The sequence below is a fragment of the Lissotriton vulgaris genome, chromosome 12, assembly GCF_964263255.1.
Source record: "Lissotriton vulgaris chromosome 12, aLisVul1.2, whole genome shotgun sequence".
NCBI lineage: Eukaryota > Metazoa > Chordata > Amphibia > Caudata > Salamandridae > Lissotriton > Lissotriton vulgaris.
In genome coordinates this window covers 315058843-315076482 of record NC_141700.1, presented here as the reverse complement: position 1 = coordinate 315076482, position 17640 = coordinate 315058843, and positions in this window count along the sequence as shown.

The following is a 17640-nucleotide window of genomic DNA, read 5'->3' as shown; positions in this document are numbered from 1 at the left end:
CAATAGTTACTCCCAGTGTCCAAAACAGTCAAGGCAAAAGACGCCTGAGACACAAAAGTCTAAGTTCAAAGTTCAAGGACCAAGATCCAAGGTCCACAGGTCCACAATCCACAATCCACAGACCGGTGATCAAAAGGAAGATATAGAACTGATGCAAACCGATAAGACAGCCACAACTGCAGAACCACTGACACAGATCCACGGCAGACCTGAGGTGATCAAGGCAAGTCACCTGCCGCAGCACAATATAGCACAGCGGATGGCGCAAGGAAGGCGAGCGAGGAATGAGTCCACGGCTAGAGGGAAAGAGCGATGGGCGCTGGAAGTGATGGAAGCACAAACAACTCGTACAACTCGTAGTCGTCCCACACACCCAGATCACCTCGTTCTTACCACACTATCAGTCTCTCGCCTCCTACGTTTTCACGCCACTTCTTACTTCAAATTACTGTGCTCCACAAAACGCACAGTAAAGCTCACAAGGACCATCCAATGAAGTCATTAGGGAGTCATTGAGGGGTCCACCCACTCCACTGCTCCTAACCTCCTCACCTCCTCATCTCCGCTTCACCCCCCCCCCCACCTCGCCTTGCAGACCTGCAGGGGCTTTATTGCCGACTTATCCGACTTCCTGCAGCTTCCTGCTGCTGCCCGCGGTCCACGGGCTTGCCTCAGGTCTCTTGGGTCTCTCTTCACCGACGTGGTCCACCACCTGCTGGCCAAGTCTGCTGGCCAAGCCCTGCTCCGATTAGCTCTGTTCCTGATGCAGCAATCTGATACTGCAGTCTGCTCCTCTGGCTCTGGCTCTGCACGGTCTCCCATAGTAGCCCCACACCAAACAAACCGCATTTGCAACCACCCACTGGTGTCTCTCAAGGTTTTCCAAAGTTTTTCCCAAGAGCCCCCTGCTCCAGCCGCCCGCAAAAGAGCCTTGCAGCGGCTCCCGCCGCTACCGGGCCGCTCCCGCTTTTTGCCCGATGCAGCTGCTGGGGAGAGCGCGAGCTCTGGCTCTAGCGCTGGCGGTTCCTGCGCTCACACTCCCCGTACTCCGCACCTCACTGCACGGGGGAGGGGCAGGGTACAGGCAGGGTACAGTGGGCAGATATTAAGCCGGGAGAGGTGGGGAGGTAGAGAGGCTGAAGACGGTATGGACGGTAAAGGCTGCGCACCGCCGGCCAACGCCTCCTCTCACTCACGCTTCCAACGCTTGGTGATCGACGATCTGCACTCCACTGCTTCAGTCTGAATCAGAACTCTTTCATCATGATAATATGATTTATCAGAATTAGCAAAAAAAAGATAAATACATATATATAGTACACACCAGACATATAAATACAAATCAGGTCCCACACATACGCACTCATAACCAGCACTCATTAAAAATTCTGGAAATACATATACACTCAGACTTAACTACCAGTCAAAATATTATAACAACAATCAAATCCATGAGATTACAAGACAATGGGGGTTCCTATACAATAGCACTGGAGGCTGAAATAGCAGGCCTGAGACAAGTTTTAACGTGCTACTTTAGTGGTCGGTTCAATCAGTGATGCAAGCCCACTAGCAGTCTTTAACTTAAAGGTCCTAGGTACATGTTTTACCATACAAGGGATTTGCAAGTAAATGAAATGTGCCAAGTAGGTGTGGTCTAATTTTAACATGTTTAAAGGGGAGAGCAAAAGCACGTTAGCACTGGTTAGCAGTGGTAAAGTGCAAAGAGCCCTAAAGTCAACAAATACAAATTCAGAAAAAGTAGGTGTGAAGGCAAAATGTTTGGAGGAGTACCATGTCAAAGATGTCAGGTCTAACGGAGAACTCTAAAATAATGTATTCCATGCTATGTGGGTGAGGGTTTTAAGCACCCGTGGAATAGAGCCTAATGGATCACACTCTCCTCTTTACAATTGGGACTGCATTTTGTGGATGGTTAGTTCCCCTAAAGTGCAAATGTATGATAACAAAAATATCTGCATCCCATCCAGAAACCCTCATTTGGAATTGTGGGCTTAAATTATTATAAGTTACGTTTTCTGTTTTGACAAAAAGAGTGGTACACAATATTCTGCTTTCATCACAGCTTAGGCCTCAAAAGAAATCTTTCTGTCTTCTATCCAGTCTTTTTAGGCAAGAAATTAATCGCTCAGCCCAGCTACTACAGAATGTGCCGCCAGAGTTCTAATTAGGGCCTCATAATGAGTGCCTTTATAATCTTGATGGGACTGGCTGCAGGCTTTACCAGCCTCATCAGATATTTTGAGGTTTCATCCAGATCGTTCTCCTCCTGTAAGCAGGCCAAATATTAGGTTGAAACTTGGGCTTAATTCAGTAAAACATGTGGGAATTGCTATCAAACACCACTAAGTTGTAATAAGCAGTAATACTCGTAACACTCCCAGGATTTACTGAAGCTCCAGCTATCAAAAGTTCCTGAAGTTTGGGAACACTGTGCCAGTTACTGTATTACTCATCATCATGGACCGCTTAAAAACAAATTAAGGGATGGGTTGCCTCAGACCAGACAAAATAAACGATCAAGGGGTATATTTACTACGATTTTGCACCGTGTTTGTTTCACAAAAGTGAAGCGAATTGCTGCAACATCTTTTACCCAATTTACTTTCCAGTGCAAATCTTATTCTGTGCTTGAAATTGACTTGAAAGTAATGCAAAGGAGCGCATAGCTCTGCTTTGCATTACTTAGCACCAAGGGGGCATTCCATGGATGGTGCATGGGCCTTCCCATGTAACCACCCATAGTATTTCGGGGAAAACCCTGTCTACTAAAAAAAAGTAGACAGGTTTTTGCATGAAAATAATAACACCCATTTCAAATAGGCGCTATCAAGGAAAAATGCTTTTATTTCTCCTTTCTTTTATGACTTCATATGTTTGCTGGACTGTACAGTACATATACAAGATGGAAAAAGTTTAAAATTTAGTCTAAGCTTAGCATTTTATTAGAAGGTTATCCTTCCAGTACAAGACCTATGCTAGACTCATGCTGACAATCTTGCACTATGAAGCAAAGGTATACAAGCGGTGCTCAGCAGCTAATGTCTGCACCAGCGCTAGAAAGAAGGGAGGAGAGAGCCATGTCTCTGTAAATATGGCACTCTCCTGCTCTGTCCTTTTCACACAACTCAGCGCAGCATTTTTGGCTGCTGCGCTGTGAGAGAATTTAGTAAATCTGGGCCCCAGTCTCTTGACCTCTTTCATTGGCCTTCTTTTCGTTGCAGAATAATTTGTATGGTCTGACATGCTTGAAACAATGGGTCTAGTATCAGATTTATTTCCAGTCTACTTATATACAGAAAACATAAATTGGTAGCAGAGCTTCCTGCTTAGATACACCAATTAAGTAGAGGTCTTTGCCTGATTCAAGTATCAGAAAGAAAATCTTTTGAAGATCAAACAGGTTAATCAAGCCTTCTGAATAATGCAATGCTGTCACACTGTGTTCCTGACTGCTGAAAGAAACCCTTCTGGGTGGAACTATTTTGCAAAAGTATCTCTTTTTGTGTGGTCAACCCTGTTTTTTCTGCTCTGATCCTTCTGATTTGTGAACTCTTCCCACTCAGGTACTGTTTTGCAGTCAACTGTGTATGTGCTCTGCCCCCTAACACATAGTTAAATTGGCTAAATCCTACTTGGCATTTCTACCTTTCCAGTAAGATCATAGTTCATGGTGCAAGATATGCTCCAATGGAATGTTAAAGCTTAATAGCACCTGTGGACTGAGGCACCTATCGTGCTATCACTAGGGTGACAATGAAAGCATGGCTTCATGCCTACTTCTGTGGCCTATAAAACTTGCAGCCAAGCATGTCAAAATAATCCTTTTTTACCAAGAAGAACCCTACTATTTAATATTAAATATTTCACTCCTAAGTAGGCCTCGTAGCCCACAAGGTAAGGTGCCTAGCATTGAAAAGTGGTAAGTACAAGAATTAAATGCTGGCACTTACCTGCAGTGACTAACCCCCAAATGCCATTTTCACCAAAAAGAGCTGCTGCTGTCCTATGAGCTAAAAGGAAGCTTTTTCCTGAAGTGACCTAGCTGGCCAGTTTCAAATGAATTGGGCTGGTCCCTGCTGGTGGTCTCTGTTAGAAGTCCAGTCCCCAAATACCTGTCCTTGAGACCCTGAAAGCCTTACAAGTGATCAAGAAGAGCTGTTTTCAAAAACTCTGAAAAGTTGGGAAGTTTTGGACTTCCAAGACCTTTGCAGCATCAGTAGAACCTTTCAGCAAAGGTGCCCGATTTCAAAGCAACTTCATTAGATACAGTTTAATTCCTGCCCAACTTGAGGATGTTGAGCTCTATAAAAAGGACTGAAGGTAGAACTTTAAGCTGGGCAAAGGCTTCAAAAGTATCTGTCAGACGCGTAGGCTTTGTGGGAAGCAGAAGCATTATTTCTCCTGCTCGAAGACTTTCCTGCCAAACCAATGGCTTCAGCTGGACCATGCCCAAAGGCAGGCCCGCTTCAAACTTTGTTAAATACAGGGTTGGACTTGGCCCTTTTGGCAGTTTCACCCCAAAACTTTTTGCATTTTCCTAGCCTGTTTCTGTAACCTGGTGTAGGTGATTTAAGGCCTCTGCGTCACTTTTCACTGTGGTCCAGTGTAAAGTGTGTGCGCTCTCTGTGCATGTGTGGTGAGAGTGGCCTGCCCTCCCATAAGAATGCATGGGGAATATGTGTGTCCATGGTAGTTCCTGATGTGTGGAGAGTGCAGGGGCAAGTTTGATATGTGCGAACTTGTGAGATTAAATGCTGCGCGATGATGTGCGCAGATTTATTGTGTCTAGTGGAGATGTGCCACTTCTAGAAGTTCGCATGCCTGTGCAGTAAATGTGAATTGACTGTCTGGCTTTTGATTGGCTGGAGCTGGCTGGTGTGCCTGGCTCCTGGAGTCAGGATGCGTCTGCTCCGGTGGTGAATGGAGAGATCTGCATCTTGATGGGAGGGAGGAGTGCACCTGGGACCTGAATAGGGATGGGCCTTCCCACCACAATTCTGGCTCCACTCCCTGTGGTGTGTCTGATGTCCCTGACCCACCCTGTGAATAGACAGAGGGGCTGAGCAAAACAAATTGCTCAAGTACCAGTTGCGTCTGGTTCGCCCCTTGCCTGTACCTTGGGAAACAAAGGATTTGGTGTATAAAAAGGGGTTGTGACCCCATAAAAAATGTTCTTGTTCCTGACTTGAATCTGCCAGGGGCGTGCTTATCATCCTGGGCCCTTCCTAGCCCCTGGATGTCCTGCCCTGCCCTTGGATGTCTGATGGACTTCATTGGACCTTTTTACTTGATGCTGGTTTTGCAAAGGCTTGTTACAGCCTGCCCAGTGCCAGGGGAACGCTTTGCTTTCTTCCTTTAAACTAGCGAGGGAGAGCCTGGGGGCTGAGCTGTGCGGGCTGCAGCCCTCGCCGAGGGAATCCCCCTTGTAGGGATTCCCCCCTCCTTGTTCGCTTTTGCTGGTGCTGAGGTTCTACGATTTCAGATTTCGGCCCGTATCTAGCCGCCATTTTGTGTCCTGTCGCCATTTTGTGTTGCCCTCACTCAGGCAGCACGGTGAACAATGTGTTTTTGCTTTTGCAGCTGCTACGTGTCCTTTCAGTTAAAAAGTAACTCCATTGTCCTTGTTCATGAAACCCGATGTCAGGGTCTGGCTGAGTTTGTTAATCCATGTCTAGTTCGATTGATCCCTGTCTCGGCCGACTATTTGCTCTCTCCTATTCTTCCCTTATACTATCTTATCCGACTGGCCTTCGCTATTCTCTCCTTCTTTGCTCCTAATACACAATCATCCTCTGAGACACTCAAGTATGTCCTGCCACCTGCGAGAGGGGATTGAGAACACCATCACTGATCGGGGTCCCGGGGTCCGAGAAAGGGGCGTATTTTTGAATACCTGATAGCTTGTTTTCCAACTTTTCTCATTGGTTCGTTTTGTATGTGCAAGGAGTGGGATATTGTAAATGTGTTTGCTATAAAAGATTGTGCGCCACGGATTGAAGTGGCAGTCTCCTTGGAATCCACCCTGCGTGTAACTTCTAGGACAACTGTGCTTAGCTGCAGCTAATAAACCTGGCTTCCACGCTCAACGGAGTGTCTCGTGTCTCTGTTAGTTACAAGGCAGGTGAATCCGGGGATTTAGGCGTGCCCTGCGCCGCCCGGCCCATAAGGCCTGGTTCTCCAACTGCCGCCCAACGTGGGGCGGTTTCAGTGGTAGCGTTTCAGCCCGAGGGTCGTGAGAAGCCCCGAAAGAAAATTCCGGATGATTCACGAGCCACGCCAAGCAACCTCTGTATGTCGAAGTTGACCGAAGGTCTTTTACAGTGCGGCTACTCCTTTCCAACGGCTGCTGATGACTGCTGCCCTGACTACCACCCTGCCTTGGACCCTCTGTTGATGATTGGTATCGCGAGACGTTAGATGGACCTCCGTTGGCTTGAGAAGACCATTTAGTTAAGTATTCGTGGGTTGCGCCCACTTCTTTGTTTTGCTTTTGATTTTTGTTATTCGTCTATTGCAATAGTCGAAGCCGAGGGGTGAGTACTTTTGTACTGTGTTTTTTGCTTTCGATCCTCGAAGTTAGTAAACAGATCAGTGTGCTTATAATGCCTGGTCTGAGTGGATTTAGGAAATTCTGTTGTTTTTGTTGTACTAGGGATTCCCAGCTTGAGGAGTCATGTCCAATTCCTCTGGTTGGAACTCCCACTTATGAGCTCTATTCTAAGCATGGCGTTGGTCCCATTGCCTTTAACGACACATGGATCCGATACACAAAGAAAGATGGTGTCTTACGGTGGCCACAAAATTGTAGCTTTGAGCCTGACATATTAGATAATTTAGAAGCAATTCTGTTCAATAGAAAAGCCCGGCCGGCAATGTTTGACTCTTTCCGCCTATGGCGTAAGGAAGCCAAACAGAGAGAAATTAAACAAGCAAAAAGAGATAGGAAAATGAAAGATATGACCGTTATACAGGCTGCCCAACAATTTAAAGACGATTAGACTGATCGTGCGATTGAGGTCTCGGATTCGGATAGACAGCATCGGATGGCAATTGATAGGTGCTATCCTATGTTACCTCCACAACGCAAAGATCTTGATGAAGATCCCTTAATGTCTCATTTGTTGAAATTACATCCGCCTTATGCGCCAGGTGCTAATGCACCTGCATTACTGCCACCAGTGCAGCAACCTGTTCTTCAGCCAGGAGCTCCGGCTCCCTCACCATTGCCTCTTCCAGTAATACCGCCTGCACCTCCTTTGCCACAAACTTCTGTACCTCAGTCTCCTTTGCCTTTTGTGTCTCTTGCAACGAGTAGTCCTTCTCTTCCTTTGCTTAATACTTCGTCTCAAGTTTTAATCCCTACTTCTTCTCAGATTTGTAATCGGTTAGTTGATACTGTCTCTGGACTTTTCTCCCCCCTTTTTGGCCCGTTCAACAGGTCTCCTGCTTTATCTCGAAGGCAATCCCGTAGTCAACTCCCAGATTCAGAGGAACGAGTTATATTTGACTCCCTTGCTCATAAATGGATGATGAATGGTCCGTTATATAGTGTACCCGATATACTGAGTACCTTTCTCCAGTGGAATGCGCCTACGCGGAGATACGTTTTTAATGCTATGTGTGACATACTCACTAAAGGATAGCAGGATATGGAATTGGATCTAACTCCTCAGGGTCTATTGGATATACAGGATAGGTTTGATAAAGGACTTATTGTGTGTCCTGACGTTAAGGATGCTATACAGACACTTGTTACTTTTAGGTCCTTATATTCTTCCCGGACTATTCCCGAACATGATCCTGCAGTTAGACAGAAAACGAAGAATTATCCTATGAGAGAAGTTCCTCCAGTATGGAGGGAAGCAGTTCAGCAAGCGGGTAATGTTCCAGGTGTCCCTGCTCATTTTCAGCGCGTATGGGTACATGTTCCTTGGAAACGAGCTGAAGTTTTAGCACTTAAGCAGTCTTTGCCAGACCCTCATAAAAATCCTGCTGGTTATTATAAAGAGTTGTCCCAGACTGTTGATGCATGTATTATGAATTTGACTGATGGGGAATGTAGTTCCACAAGCATTGTGGGCTCGGATTCGTAGAGAGGATCATGAGCAGGCTTTGGGTGGTACTTGGGCTGATATAGTTGCCGCAGATACAGCACAAGTGGGTGGTGCTAAACCAGACGATTTGATTACACACTTGCCTGGTAGAATAATAACTTTAATGAAGATGATGATGCCTGCCCTACGCGTTAACTGGAATAAGCAGAAGAAAGATGAGAGTGTTTCTGATTTCTTTACTCGGTTTGAGGAGACATTTATTGACCATAGTGGTCAGGATTTGAGTACTGAAGGTGGACAGCGATTATTTGTGGATAAATTTGTCTTCAATCTGCTCGCTGAATTGTCTCATAAGTTGAAAGATTTGGAAAGTTCTTAGGCTGTTTCTTCGTCTGCCCAAATATTAGCTACTGCTCAGTATTATGAGAATAGGGACAAGGAGGAAAAAGATAAGGCTGAGAAGAAGACTAAGGATTTAAAAACGAAAGTTCTTCTTCAGCAGGCTTATCCTTCTCGTTCCGGTCAGCGTCAGTTCCAGCAGCCTATTCAGTCTCAGAGGTTGCTGCAGAAACCTGAGCCTTTTGTTCCACGTCCTTTCCTTGGTCCTAATCAGTGCGCCTATTGTAAAGAAGAAGGCCATTTTAAGAATAGTAGTCCGGTTTTATTGTGGCGTAATGGTGGATTTCAAGGACCAAGAGGCCGTGGTGGTTTTCAATCAGCACCTAGGGGTAGAGGGTGAGGTGCGTTGCCTCAGGGGCAACGTTCCTATCCCCCTCAGAATTCTTCAAATTATTTTGATCAGCAGAATACTCAGTCTGCGCAATATTACAATGATGTTTATTGTGTTGAAGGTGAGGTTCAGGATTTTCATTCTAATTAGGACAGCCATGGACAAAGTAAGGGTGTCGTATCAGTTCCAGTGGATCAGAATGGGCCTTATGTTGAGGAAGTTGCTTTGGGTGTTGCAGAGCCATTTCTTTTGGATACTGGTGCAATGAGAAGTTCTATGATCCATTCAACACTCCCTGGGGCACCTTTGTCTGGCTTAACGAACATTTCTGTAGGATTTTCTGGCGCCCCAGTTGCTAACCCAGTTTCTTGCCCTTTGCCTCTTTCGATTGGTCCATATGATCTGGAAGCTCCACTTATTTTAACGACTGGCTGCGGAGAGAATTTGTTGGGTTTGGATCTGTTGAAACGTCTTCATGCAACATTGTATTGTTCCCCCTCTGGTGTGCGTGTTACTTTGGGTAAGAAATTGGTTTCTCCTATATATCTATCGAAGGATAGTTTTCCGCCTGAGTTGCAATCTCTTCCTGCTACACTTTGGGCTACAGGTCCGAACGATGTTGGTTTGTTGCAGATTCCTCCTTATGTGGTTACTATCAAGCCTAATGTTAAGTTGCCACGTATTCCACAGTACAAGATTTCTAATGATGGTGAGTGGGCCTTGATGGCTATTATCTATGATCTGGTCCAGAAGGGTGTGGTTGAAGAAACAAGAGGCAATGTTTGTAACAGTCCTGTTCTTCCTGTTCTTAAACGCAGCGATCCTTCTCAACCACCTGTGTATCGCTTTGTGATTGATCTTCGGGAGGTCAACAAGATTGTTGTCCCCCAGTTTCCTGTTGTTCCAGATATCACTGCTTTGCTTACTATGATACCCGCCTCGGCGGCATGGTTTTCTGTTATCGATCTGAAGAATGCTTTCTTTAGTATTCCTATTGATGAGGAAAGTAGAGATATTTTTGGCTTCACTCTCAGGGGCCGACGTTTCCGGTTCAAGCGTGCTCCTCAAGGTTATTGTGAAAGTCCCTCTCTCTACAGTCAGGCTTTGAAATCTCAGCTTGACGCGTTCATTTTGTCTCCAGGTGCTACTTTGATCCAATATGCTGACGATTTGCTGATTGCTGCTGATTTGGAGGATGTTTGTAAAGATGTGATGGTTTCTTTGTTGCGCCATTTGTCTGATCTACATCATAAAGTGTCCCCTTCTAAGTTGCAATATTGCCACCAAGAGGTTACCTATTTAGGTCATCTCTTGTCGAAGGAGGGAAGACGATTGATCCCAGAACGAATTCAAGCGATTGCACATATGTCTGAGCCAACCACACAGAGAGAGGTATGTGCCTTTTTGGGTATTACCTCATATTGTAGACAATGGATCCCAAATTTTTCTTTGTTAGCTAAACCTTTGCTGGCGCTTACGTTGAAAGATACGCCACAACCTCTCCCTTGGCCCGATGAATGCCAAAAGAGTTTTTCTGATTTACGTAATGCTTTGTGTTCTGCACCTGTGCTAGGTACTCCGGATTACAGTAAGCTTTTTACACTCTATGTGCATGAAAAAGAAGGTTGTGCGTTGTCAATTTTAACGCAACAATTTGGAGACAAACAACGGCCATGTGCCTATTTTTCGGCTATGTTGGATCCAGTAGCCAAGGCATTGCCTAGTTGTCTTAGAGCTACAGCAGGGGCAGCAATTTCTATTTGTCAGTCTGCTGGATTGGTATTGGACAACACCCTTGTTGTTATGGTAGCACATATAGTAGATACTCTTTTGAATAGGACTAAGACACAACACCTCACGAGTGCTCGCTTGTCTGGATATGAGCTAACGCTTTTGGCTAGCCATATACATATTAAGCGGTGTAATACTTTGAACCCAGCAAAATTGTTGCCCATACCGGATGAGAAAGGCATTCAAGAACAGCATGATTCTTTTCTTAGAACAGAGGAGGAAACGAAAGGCAGAATAGATCTCAAAGATACACCACTTGTGGATCCGGACGGGATCCTATGGGTAGATGGATCTTGTTTTAAGCTTTTAAATGGTGAGACAACTGCAGCTTATGCTGTCACTACTTTGTATACAGTAGTGGAGACAGCACGTATTGCACAGAATTCAGCCCAAGCAGCTAAATTAATTGCTTTAACCAGAGCATGTGTTTTGACGAAAGGAAGGAGAGTAAACCTCCACACTGATAGCCAATATGCTTTTGGTGTGGCTCATAGTTTCGGTCGCTTGTGGAAGGAAAGAGGATTCTTTACTTCCCATGGGATTAAAATACAGCATGACCAGTTGGTGACTGGTCTTCTCGACTCACTTGCCTTGCCTACACAAATAGCAATAATCAAGTGTAGCGCTCACAAAAAGATTACTGATGATGTGGTTCGTGGGAATGCTTTTGCAGACGAAGTAGCAAAAGAGACAGTGAGAGATGTTACGAGTCGTATGTATGTTGCGGGCCCTGCAAGATGGGTCAGAGAAGGAGGAATGTGTGAGGGCACGATAGAAAGTGTGAGAACGATTCAAGAAGAGGCTACTGAGAAAGAGTTGAGTACGTGGAGAGAGAGTACAGGAATGTTGGACGCGACTGGTTGTTGGACAGAATTGTCAGAGCATCAACGATGGTTGTTACCAGACACCTATGTACTACCTGTAGTTACTATGGCGCATGGTCCAGCCCATATTAGTGCAAAGGGCATTTGTAAAATCTTGGCTCCAGTATGGCAGAATGAAGGAATTCCTAAATGCGCAGAAAACGTGGTGAAGCACTGCATTGTCTGTCTAATGCATAATCCACGAAAGGGAACCCCAACTCCAGCAGGTCATTTTGCTCCCCCTACGTATCTTTTTGAGGTATTGCAAATTGATGACATTCACATGGATCGTTGCAATAACCTCAAGTATGTTCTGGTGGTGGTTTGTGCCTTTTCCAGATAGATAGAGGCCTACCCCCTAAAGGACAATTCTGCCTTGTCCACTGCCAAAGTTCTTTTGAAGGAGTTTTTCCTGAGGTTTGGTTTGCCGCGCATTGTCTGGTCTGACAATGGGAGTGAATTGGTAGGCCAGATCATGCAGAAAGTATGTGCAGGTCTTGGTATCAAACAGAAATTCCATGCGGCAAACCACCCTCAGTCAGCAGGATTGGTAGAGTGTTATAATGGTACTCTCAAGCTGAAATTGGCAAAGATTCAGGCGAGCACAGGTCTCGCCTGGCCTGATGCCCTACCATTAGCACTTCTGTCTACAAGAATTTCTGTGCATTCCCGTTTAGGTCTGAGTCCATACAAGGTCGTTTTTGGGCGACCAGCAAATGTCTGGGGAGTTCCACGACATAAAAAGTATTCTGATATTCCATACCCAATGCTGATTGACTACTTGCATGACCTCACCACTAAATTACGTGTTCTTCATCAACAGGTTCAAAACGCTTTGCCAGAGGCCTCCGCAGACCCAGGTCATTCCATTCAACCTGGCGACTGGGTCTGCGTGAAAAACTTTCAGCGAAAGCGGAATCTGGTACCTCGTTGGGGCCCACCGCGTCAAGTGCTACTAACTACACGGACGACAATGAAGGTTGTTGGGAAAAATAACTGGGTCCATGGCGTGCACTGTAAGAGGGTACCTTTGCCTTTGCTTTTTGATCAGTGGACTCGTGAGGGCATAGGTGATAACGAAAGTGAAAAAGTGCCTGGATTTGTACCGTTTAGTAGTGCACGCCTGGACCACACGAACTATGAGAAAGAAGACAACGTGTTACAGGAGGCTGTCCCAACACATCTGCGTTTGAACACGTGAATCCAGAAGCCTTGTTTAAGGACCAGACGATCCCTAATAAGACTCAATATAACTTGCGACCTAGAACGGCCAAAGACAATTGAATTTTTCCCTTTTACGATTTTTCTGATTACACCTTTTTTTTTAAAGACATTTTTAATGTGTTTTCTTCCACTATCCATCAAGTTTCAGGGTCACGAAAGGAGTCTTAAGCTGTGACCTGAGTAGTGACATAGGGTCTGCAGGACTTGCAGTGTCATAGGACGGCTAACAATCACAGCTAAGTGATCTAGGAAGATTATCATGAGCAACGCTTTTAGAGTAATGGATATTAAAGTGGAAATTAATGATCAGACTGTAAATATGAAAGAACGACTTAAGAAATTGATGGTTAGCCCATGTGGAATAACCCTATGTATTCTGATATGTTTATGTACTTTATTAGCATGTGGAAGTTGGACTGTTTATGTTCTGCAGCCGTTACCTGTCCCTACATCTGTCCTCGTATCTTTTCCTACTACTGCCTCCCCACATCTGTTTTATACACTTTCAGAACACAAACAGATTAGGAGAACCGAATACTTCAATAATTTGTTTATTCAGCTATTGCATCAACACCAATTAGTAATGAATACTACTGATTGTTGGGTTTGTGGGCTCATGCCTCATAATACAGAGAGAGGCATGCTGTATTTGGTTTTTCCATTCTCCTTTGAAGGTCCGCCTGGGCTTATTTGGCGATGTTCTCTAACCTTTATCAAAATCAGCTGCGATATACTCCTGGCAGTCCATATGGTGGTGGAGCAGACTTTAGTCATAGTACTTTGATTAAGGGAATAGTGACTATGGCTAAGATTGCCCAGATTAGTAATATTCCTACAGATGAGAAGACAGCATATGATGGATGGAACATAACGCGATATGTTACTAGTCTTACAGAAAAGGCTAAACTAAGGAGCTCTCCACCAATTTGGACTGTACCTCATCGAGGTAATTTCTGTTTACAAATTATTGGTCAGAATGTCAAGAATCAGCAAGAGAGGAGTATCTGTTCTCATACTTATGTTTATACACCTCAGATTCCCTCACCGCTAGTGCCATCACAAGGCACATATTTTATCTGTCACAATAGAGCCTACACGTGGCTTCCTACTTATTTTTCAGGAACATGTTATGTGGCTTTTCTTCTTCCCCCAATGTATACTGCTCCTTCAAGTAATTACAAGAAGAGACATGGTAGGGGAGTCTTTGATCAGAAAGACACAGCAGGACAGGAGGCAGCTGACTTCATTAAAGGGTTGCTTCCTTTCTGGGGCCCAATGGCTAATAGCAGAGACATCAGGCACTTAACTTGTGTTGTTGAGGCTACCATAAATGAAACGTCTGGAGCCTTGAGTAATGTGACAGCTGAGCTTCAGGCGGATCGTCTTATGACTTTACAAAATCGGATAGTTTTAGATATTATCCTCGTAGATCGTGGTGGAGTCTGTAAACTGATCGGGTCTAAGTGCTGTGTTTACATTCCTGATAACGCCCCTACAGTATACCAAGCTATCTCCAAGCTACATACCATTTCCGAGTCTATACATCAGGACACGGGAGATTGGTCCGTGATGGGATGGTTTTGGGGACTACTGTCCACATGGGGATGGAAGATACTAACTTTCCTTGGAATGATCTTGGCGATCATCTTCTCTTGTTGCCTTTGTGTGCAGTGTGGACCTGCAATATGTGGTCTTTTTGCCACCATGTGTGTCCCGAAGCCTGCGTCACGGAAAACAGAGAACATTAGAATGATGCTACAGCAACAGCTCGATTACCTCATGGCCATTGACATCTACTAAGATTGACTTGAGTCCCTGGTGTATTGCCTGAGTAATGGCAAAAGGAGGGTCTGAGGTTCTACGATTTCAGATTTCGTTCCGTATCTAGCCGCCATTTTGTGTCCTGTCGCCATTTTGTGTTGCCCTCACTCAGGCAGCACGGCGAACAATGTGTTTTTGCTTTTGCAGCTGCTACGTGTCCTTTCAGTTAAAAAGTAACTCCATTGTCCTTGTTCATGAAACCCGATGTCACGGTCTGGCTGAGTTCATTAATCCATGTCTGGTTCGATTGATCCCTGTCTCAGCTGACTATTTGCCCTCTCCTATTCTTCCCTTATACTATCTTATCCGACTGGCCTTCGCTATTCTCTCCTTGTATGCTCCTATTACACAATCATCCTCTGAGACACACAAGTATGTCCTGCCACCTGTGAGAGGGGATTGTGAACACCATCACTGATTAATTTGTCGAGAGGGGTAGCACACGGGGTCCGAGAAAGGAGCATATTTTTGGATACCTGATAGCTTGTTTTCCAACTTTTCTCATTGGTTCGTTTTGTATGTGCAAGGAGTGGGATATTGTAAATGTGGTTGCTATAAAAGATTGTGCGCCACGGATTGAAGAGGCAGTCTCCTTAGAATCCACCCTGCGTGTAACTTCTAGCACAACTGTGCTTAGCTGCAGCTAATAAATCTGGCTTCCACGCTCAACGGAGTGTCTCGTGTCTCTGTTAGTTACAAGGCAGGTGAATCCGGGGATTTAGGCGTGCTCTGCGCCACCCGGCCCACAAGGCCCAGTTCTCCAGTGCCCACCACGCTTATGTGGATTTCCTAAAAGCAGGTGCCCACCCTTCATGACAGCGGTCTATTTGAATCTCTTTAGCGGGTGCCCACCCCGCGTTCTAGAGTTATCTGCTCCTTCAGAGGGAGCCTACCCCTCATTATGCCCGAATCTGTCCAGCCGCGCCGTCCGGAAGTCAGGCAAACCGGCCTGTGATGGGGCAGGGCCCCGGCAGGACAGGAAGTGACGTGCGGCCAGCCGGATAGGATTGCGGGGTTTCCGTGAGCTGGGAGAGCCCAGCAAGTATGGTGGCGGAGGGGGCCAGAGGCACATTGCCGGTGCCTGGCCCCTGCCGCGGATGAAGACAAACCAGAGTGCGGCCAAGGTTCTCGGGGGCTTCCGGTGCGAGGAGGGAGCTCCACGCGCCGATCTGGATTGCAGGCGGGGCTCTCGTCAGGAGGAGAGAGCCCCGCGTTGGGAGAACACGGGGGAGGAGCCCAACCGGATCATCGAGAGCTCCCCGGGCCGAGTCCTCCACCCGCGCACAAGAGAGGAGTGCTGGAGCCTCCAGGCTTTATAGTGAAGTCCCGGTCCCAGGAGAGGGATCAAGCGAACAACATAGAAGTGCGTTCAAAGAGACCCGGTGAGTGGGAGCTCTTTGGGGGTCAGTGGCAGTGCGAGGCCCAGAATAGTGGTGGCATTTAGAGCGGCCCGCATGGCAGCAGGCCGCTCCAATGTAGAGGCAATTGCCTTGAAGGCCCCCGCGGGGTCCCAGTGTCCGTGCTACCCCAGTTGGTGCAAAAGGAGTCGAGGAGCCAGAGTGCTCCAGGGGGACATGTGTAACTTTAGAGCCTAAAGGGCTCCAACGTTTGGCGCTTTTCTGTCTGAAGGGCTATTGAGAGCCCCTGTCCCATTAAAGGTTTCACAGCTGCCCAGCAAGTAGTGGGCAGCTGCAACGTTTAGGTTTGTGCAGATTTCGCACCCCTGACTGGCGCTGCAGTGGCAGCGCACCCTGACATTCTGGACACAGGGCATTTGAGCCCCTTCTTGGATGGCCAGTTGACCAGGGGGCTGGTAGATGTATAGGGCGCAAGGCCCTAATGTGAATATGTGCTAAAGTGATGTGGTGCTAGGAAATATATTTTGTATGGTATGTTTTGCGCACCCTGTATCTGATACCTCTAAACTGTGGTTTATGATTATGAGTTTGTTTTGCATTTCTTGTGGTTATGCTAGTAAGATTAAGTAATGTGAGTTATACTTAGGAGGTAGGGTCTAATGTGTTTAGACTAGTAAGAGATTGCATAATGTGTTTATGCTGGTAAGGTTGGCGCAGGATATAATTTGCGCCTGATGTGACTGTGCATAATGTAAAGTTATGTTACAGGTTGAGGTGGAGTACACTGATTACCAGTGGCTACAGGTTGTAGGTTTATGATCTATTTTTACTTGTACCAATTTCTGCTAAGTGTTGACTGTGACAGTGGCCCACGTGGCCCTATCCTGTGTAAATAATCCCTTGTGAATATTGGCCGTGCCAGTTGGCACAATGTATATTGTGAGATTACTGTGGGTGTAACATCGGTTTCGCGGGCGAATTTGCGGATTTTTGACATTTTCTCGATCCGCGAATCGTGCGAATTTACCCAATAACCCGCAAATTCTCAAGCTACGAATTATTTTGCTTGGTCGCGCTTGAAAAATACAATATTGTGCACGCGGCGTTGTCTTACCGTGATTCTGAGTCCACCGAGTTCTTTTTCTTCAGGTTTTGCGTGTGCAGCGCCATTTTCGATCTTGCTGCGTGATCGCGCAAGAGTTTTTCGAACGCAATTACGTTATCGCGGCTTACCATCTTGCAAGACGAGAGTTTGACAACGCGAGTATGTCATAAAAGCCCGCGACGGCGCGCAGCTGACTTCCGGCGGGAGATTTGAACATCTTGCGTTCCCGAAATTGCAAAAATTGCAATTCTGCACAAGAAATCCACCGCAGGAAGCATGAACCTTGTGAAAATGATGATTTTGATCAGAATAACTCCTTAGATTGATATATGACTGCACTTTTTGGTGCAAGAGTCCATTTTTTGGGGTGGGGTGGGAGGAAGGAAGTGCCTCATAGTCTCCAACTTCCTGTTCCTGTCCAGCAGGCCCCTCCCAGTGCTTTGTGCATGTACTGGTCACTTTTCATTTGGCTGTAGAGCTGGAAGGATTACTTTCTGTGACTGCTGCTGGATTTGTATTTGAGGACTTTTTGGACTTTGGAGTTTGGATCACTTTTGGACTTGAGATTTTACAAGTAAGTTGGTGTTGTTTGTTTGGGGCATTGCAGTTGAGGCAACTACAGTTCAAAAACTTTTTTCACAACTTTAACAAAATATATATTGTGGTGGGT